At 43.6% G+C, this 7,453-nt stretch overlaps 1 pseudogene; it reads right to left on the reverse strand.

The window, feature by feature from the left end:
• Positions 1–521: 521 nt before the first annotated feature.
• Positions 522–7,126, reverse strand: LOC136550841 (ATP-dependent DNA helicase DDM1-like; annotated as a pseudogene).
• Positions 7,127–7,453: the final 327 nt, after the last annotated feature.

Raw genomic sequence — 7,453 nt, forward strand, 5'->3', positions numbered from 1 at the left:
ACTAAGAAACCATGAAATCGCCATTGAGGAGAAACCACCAGTTTCTAGGGAGCTCGTGTCGCACTCCCATTGGAGGAAAAGATAGAGCTGGGAGAGAGAAAGAGAAAATAGTTATTACTCATAGAAACCATGGGTTGAAAAGCAGTACTTTTTTGGTGCGGTATCCTATATTATAGAAACTACTAGTTTCTTTCATTGAGACTGTCCTTATAAGCCATACTTTTTTAACCAATGAATAATATTTTTCTCTTACATTAAATCAGCCAATAGTACTTTTAGCCATGGCTTATCAGTCAACCAAACCCAAACCAACAGATAGAGCCGCATAGCCATGGGGGATCGCATCGTATCACGGACGGAGACAAGTGGCAAACCGACTTGACCCATGTCTGCTGGATTAACTAGCCCTGCGACTTGCGAGTTGAGCCACCAAACCCTCGTACCAACAAATCTGCAACGACCTCTTGTACTGTACCGTTGTCTGCACCCTGCGTGCAAACAGCAAAACACCACCGAAACAGAAGAACCCAGCTGTCAATATTATTATACATTACGCCGCCATGCCCAGCAAAGCCACCCAACTTCGCCCTGCACGGTCCACGACAGCTGCAGAACGAAGCAAACGCAGCATAAGTTTCGAGTCACAACTCACAGCACAGCTTAGAGCTTACCACGGACTACTTTTACTACATGGCCTAAAGTCCTACTAATCCTAGACTACTTACTTCTGCAGGCGCAACGCCCAGTTCAACAGCCACCCCCCCCCATTACATCCAAAACATCACCTCAACAGCCGCCGGCAACCGCCTCAAAGTCAGCCAGAACGCCAAGGCGCGGGCGGGGCAAGCAAAAGTGCAACCAACCAAAACAGACATCCCCGTAGCAACGACCACTCAGCTGGTGAGCGACGAGAGCATGCCACCGCCACTCTTGGTCGGCACCACCACCTCCCAGCCTGGGCCTTTCAGCGGGACAAGAGGCGCGGCGTTAGGCGTCGCCAGGTGGGCCCATGAGGTCGCTCCGGTCCATCAGCTTCAGGAGGTCCTCGTCGCTGATGTCGGTCTGGATCATCCTGTCTTCCTCGTCCTGCTCGTCCTTGAGAAGCGCCAGCAGCTCGCCCTCCTGCGTTTCCCACAACAAAGAAAGGAAGCACGTCAGCCACAGAAAACCTAACCTTCCTGGTGAACCGATTTTCATTTTGTTGACATTTATTATCTAATATTATTATTTTTTGGTGTTCTGCTACTACTATCTAGTATTATGCTAGAGCAGCTTGGGATGCGTCTGAGCTATTACATTTAAGACATTAGGCTTAGCTCTGTCTTGTTCAAACTGTCCCTTGCCGATCACCACATGCTCTAGCTTCAACTTCCCAAAAGCTTTCTTAATGATCCGTCCCTGCAATGATGACATGATGAGTAAACCTATATATCCACTACATGATTTTAACCAAAGCAACAAGTTCAAACTCTGAAGATGACTGATATCATCAAACCACACCTCAACAGAATGTGATGTAGCCAGCCTATATACATGCACTGGGCGTGTTTGGCCAATCCGGTGGCATCGATCCATAGCCTGCAAATCCATCTGAGGATTCTGGAGTAAAGCAAAAAGTTCATCGTGTTAGAAATATCATCATGGGTAACTGCACCTACATAAATAACCACAAGAAGAGATACACATCTTATAATGACAGACTTTTTAGCAGATGGCCATTAATGTCCCATGGATTATGAAAGAGAATTTACCCAGTCACTGTCGTACAGGATACAGGTATCAGCAGAAGTAAGGTTGATGCCAAGTCCACCAGCCCTTGTGCTCAGGAGGAAGATACGCATACTGCTATTCAAGTCATTGAATTCTGCTATCTGCCATAGGAAATACGCAAACAAACCCGTGAAGAAATGGTAATAAAAGACAAACATCAAGTACTTCAATGGAGCATGATTATTTCTGTCACTGAAGATGTACAAAAGTGTTGCAGAGCACATCTTATAATGACAGCCTTTTAGCTTTTAGAACAATGGATACTGTAACAAATAGCAATGTGCTTCCAAGTTGCATGCATCGCTGCACAAATCATGATGGATTGGTGTACTGACACAATAAATAATTTTCTGGTGGGGCATGAGTGCATGACAACCCTCCAATACAACTTCAATAAACAGACAAACAGTAACATGAAGACTTGGAGTATTACAATGTACCCTGATCCTAAAAATTCATGTTTTGAGGGCTTTAAGTTGTATGCTCTCAATCTGTAATCTAAAACATGCCTCGCAGTTAAGCTGTAGCTGAGCACATGTTATCATGTGCCAAATTCCGGTTCATGCAAACAATCATGGAAGTAAAGTGTTCAATCACTAAAAGCCAAAAGTACAAAGCCGAGGAGGGTTCAACTTCCTGTCACATAGATGTTGTAAAGTAAAATAGTAATAACATACTGACACGGACTACGACATTACCTGCCTCCTTCTTTCTTCCAATTTTACACTACCATCAATTCGGCAAACATCATGGCCTTTTGAATCAAGGTAATATTCAATAATGTCCAACACTTTTGTCCATTGCGAAAATACTAGAACCTACAAACAGAAATACAGTTGAGATGAGATATAAATGAAGCAGACCTGAACTAGTGTGTGCATATACGATACAGGGACTAGAGAAACCATATACCTTGTGCTTTTGTGCAATCAGGTAATTTAGTAACCTGTCAAAAAGTTGGAATTTACCACATTGTTCCAGGATCTTCACAACAGGTGGATATAAACCTGCAAGATATAAAACAAAAAAATCCACAGTACAAAGAGGTCAGGAGAGAAGCACATAAAAGCAGTAGATAACAGCCAGGCACTGGCCAAAATGGGGCAAACCTGTTGAATCAACTTGAGCTTCCAAAAGATCAGGATGGTTGCAATTCTTCCTCAGCTGAATCATTAGATTATGCAACCTTGCCTTAATACCAGGTCTCTTCAATACTGCAGTATGACAAAAAAAAATAGGCCAGCTTTGGTTATTAACTTAGGAACATACTGGTGTACTGGATTACTACATGTCTACACAAATATGTGCGCATTATTATGACAGCATACTAATATCTGATTCCTCATTCAAGTAGTTGTCAAATGTTTTTTCAACCAAGTGACGCTGGATTTGCTTCTGATGTTCAGTCATGTTGGCATAAATGATTATCTCTTTCTTTCGTGGAAGCAGCTTCTCCACATCCTCCTTCATCCGCCTTAGAAGGAATGGACGCAAAATAGCATGAAGCTTTGAAACAACATGCAGCCTTTTCTTCTCATCAGTTTCTTCATCTTTTTCTCCATTTCCTTTCCCAGAAAAATCAAACCTTGAAAGAAGATACTTGTCAGCACAACAAAGGAAAGACAAATAAAATATAATGCACGGAATATTTAACAGAAATAGCCCACAAGTTATAGTGTCCAAATGTATAAAACATTTTAGAAACTAAACAGAATATAACTGAGCAAATAATACAATATAAATTGCTGCTAATGTTCAACATATATGACATCCTGATATGCATCTACAATATAAATCAGCAATACACATATTTACTATTCCACATACTTGCATTCCTGCTAGAACATGCATATAGACAGAAAACTTCACGTTTAAATAGGAAAGGAAGGACCCAGGTTATAATCAACAGTACTCCAGCTTCATAATACATTTAGCCTCAAGAATGTTTGTTCATGAGTACCATAATCATTGTTCAATTACAGAATTTATGGATGCAATATATGGTGATGGAAATGATACTGCACTTCAGTAATTTTAACAAATCATGATGCTTTAACGGTGCATGCTAAATTATCAAGATAAGATATGGTCCATAGGCAGAGAAAACCTAGATAAAAGTTGCCTCAATCCTACATAGGAATGTATCATTAACTTATGATTAGGACCTATATATAAGACATTTACGCATTAAGATGGCAATTGGCCACTGATGAACACAATATATGCTTCTAGTATATATTTATTGCACTTCAGTGATGAGTTGCAAGTACGAATTGAGTAACATGAATAAAATATTGAAAGGGGCAAATAGGAAAGCATGGGTGAACAGTGAACTATACCATGACTCAAATTCTTGATGTGACGAGAATATATCAGGCAAAATGAAGTTAATAGTGACCAGAGCTCTGCTAGATTATTCTGCAGGGGTGTTCCAGTCAAAAGGAGCTTATTATCCATTGGTATGCGCTTCAGCTCCCTCAATAATAGACACTTGGAATTTTTCAGACGATGGCCCTGGAGAAAGAAATATGGAACTGACTTGTAAATACAAAAAAAAGGAAAAAAACAACAAAAGGGTGATAATTTAGGGAATATGTTTTTCCATCACCTCATCCACAACAACATACTTCCACTTATGGACAGCAAGAAATTTAGCATCATACATGACCATCTCATATGAAGTCACTACTATCGGAAAATCAGGACCAGCATTTTTGGGCATAAATTTTCTTCGGATCTCTGCCCGGGCCGCCTTATCTCCATGATATATGATACTAGCAAGAGATGGAGTAAACCTGAAATCAAGTGTAGTGGCATTAGAAAGTCAATGATATGGACAGTGAACAAATACCTTGGATGGTTACCTTGAGATTTCATTCACCCAGTTCGAGAGAGTGGATAGAGGAGCGATTATCAAGTATGGACCATGCATGCCTTTCCCTTTCAGATGAGCAAGAAATCCAATTGTCTGAATGGTTTTCCCAAGGCCCATTTGATCAGCCAGTATTCCATTCAGCCCATTCTGCCACAATGATATAAGCCACTTGACACCCTTTATCTGGTATGACTTCAACTTTCCACCAGGTCAATAACGGCACAAGATTGGCCTGCTCTTTTTCCCACCTTTCTTCTTCTGATAGAGTACAATCTTCCGCAAGACGATCTTCGCGAGACCTTGTAAGCATGGCAGCCACTGCCGTCTTAGCCTTCTTCTGCATAGTGATTTAACTTTTTGTTGTCATAACTAATAAAAACTTAACATAACGTTTGATCCATTAGAACAATTATTTGTCAATATTTTTTTCCTTATATACTAACTAGAATATGACCCTCAGAAATATTTGAGTATATAAGTTTCATAATCATATAGCCATTTGATCAGTAGATGCCAACAACTCAAACAAACCATGGAACATTATCCTCATATCCTGACTCTTACTGAGGAATGCAACTGGGTTCACCCATCTTTGAACAACGTTTTCAACTAATAATTTGTGAGTTTATTAACTACAGCAGAACAAGGCTACACCTAACATGATGAGCAGCAGCAACATCCTAAGCATAAGTCCAGCAGCATATTAGTGAATCAAGATATAAAGGGCGTACCCAGTGCAGAGAGCTCCCGCTCTGTGCGGGGTCTGGGGAAGGGTGTTAGTGGCAAGCCTTACCCTCGCCTGTGCAATGCGAAGAGACCGCGACTCGAACCCGGGACCTTCCGGTCACAGGCGGTAAGACTCTACCGCTTGCACCAGGCCCGCCCTTCATTAGTGAATCAAGATATGCAGACAACATATAGTACTTTAGTAAGGTAGATATGATAAAACCTGATGATCCAAAACTGCAGACAACACATATAACAAACTACAAAAGACAGAACAATGTATGAATCTGCGCTCACATCATTGTATACTGGCTTTGCTTTCCTCTTCCGGCCACGCCCTTTCTTCTTCTCTTCTACCTGTGGCTCTTCAGCTTGAGTCTCAACACTTTCCTGTTTAACAACCAGGCAGCACCACTATCGTCAGCAAAAGAAGCAAAACAGTACAAGAATGAAAAACATATAAAATGTCTTGTCAAGACAGTGGGGCTTTCATACTTCAGCAATTCGATCCATGTTCTCAAGTAGAAACTCCGAATAGAGTTGTGTCTGCGACAGCAGCTCATCTAACTTGTGATACCGTGTCTCAGGATCAAAAGCGAGTCTTGCAGCCGCCTCCCTCTTCCTGGCTTCCTCTTCTTCCTCCGCCTTGAGCCGGGTGTCTTCAAGCTGCTCCTCCTCCTTTTTCATCGCTTCAGTGATGAGGGACGCATCGCCATTCTTGGCCTCCAGGTCAATTGGTAACGAATCCAAGATTCCATCAGCCGGGTCATCATTCACAGGCTCCAATAGCCGCTCTTCCTCCTTAAGGACAGGGAGCGCGTCACCACCGTTAGCCTCAAACTTAATAGGGGAAGCATCCCGCATGTCACCGCCGTTAGCCTCAAACTTAACAGGGGAAGCATCCCAATTCTTGGCAGGGCTAGCATCGGACATTGAAAGCGTCCCCATTGTGAGCAGCCAGCTGTTCCGGGACAACTCACTCGCTCACAGCAGGCAAGAGATCTCCCAAAACAAGTGCGTCGTAGGTTCAGTTCCTGGAAATGAATTGAATAAGAGGAATTAAAGGGGCAAATCCATTTCTGGCAGGTTATGAAATTTGGCATTAACCCAACTCTACGGCAGTTACCAGGGATATTCAGATAGACTTATCTAATGTTCCTGCTCTTCCTATCACAAGAAACAAACAACTACTGCAATGGGCTGTGGCTTTCGATTCTGCACTTATAAGCACACAGATTAAAAGATGCAGCCACCATGTTTTTAGTAACTACAAGGTAACTAAATGCTATTGCCACCGAACTAGTGGGAACTGAAGGAAATAGATGTTATTTATTTATTATTTTAAAAAAAGAAGAGAAAAGGCAAAACAGAGCACACGCACATATGAACAAGAGATTTCAGCGAAGATGTGGGAAGTAGCGTTTTCCTGCACAATACCTCCCCGCAACACCCCTAACCATGAAGGACCCAATCCAATGTTGCCTACCAACACGTGATTGGTCCAACCGGGGGAGGGGCGAAGGGGATGCACTTGCTCTCCGTCGAGATTAGGGGGTTAGGGTTCATAGAGAAACGGGGGACCATTTGTGCGGATTCCGAGCGGGAACAAGGGAGGTGGTAGGGGCGGAGAGACCGCAGCGGAGCGTACCTCACATACGCCGCCGGCTCGCCGCCGCCCTCCGACTCCGACCGTGTCGAGTGAGAGCGAGAGAGAGAGAGAGAGAGAGAGGGGGTCGGGGCAGTGGCGGGTCTGGACCAATGGGTATGGGAATGGGGAATGGGGGACCGGGGGGTCTAGGGTTTTGTTTGGCCGCCGCGGTGCGGCCGTGCGGGGCGGGGGGGGAAAAGAGGCGGGAGGTTGCGAATTGGGAGGGAGGGTGCGCGCGGCGCCAGAGGCAACGGCTGCAGGCAACTGGGCCGTCGGGACGTCGGGCGGGCGTTTCCCATTCTAACTGAATCAGGCACGCAGGCCCATCTGGTGTACGGGCCAGATTTTGGGCCCATCGAAGCCCCACATTGGGAAGATTCTCTTCGGCCTTCGTAAGGCTATCTCCGACAACCATACTCAAAATACAAGACTCA

Source organism: Miscanthus floridulus, chromosome 4 (genome assembly GCF_019320115.1).
Source record: "Miscanthus floridulus cultivar M001 chromosome 4, ASM1932011v1, whole genome shotgun sequence".
Taxonomy (NCBI): Eukaryota; Viridiplantae; Streptophyta; class Magnoliopsida; order Poales; family Poaceae; genus Miscanthus; species Miscanthus floridulus.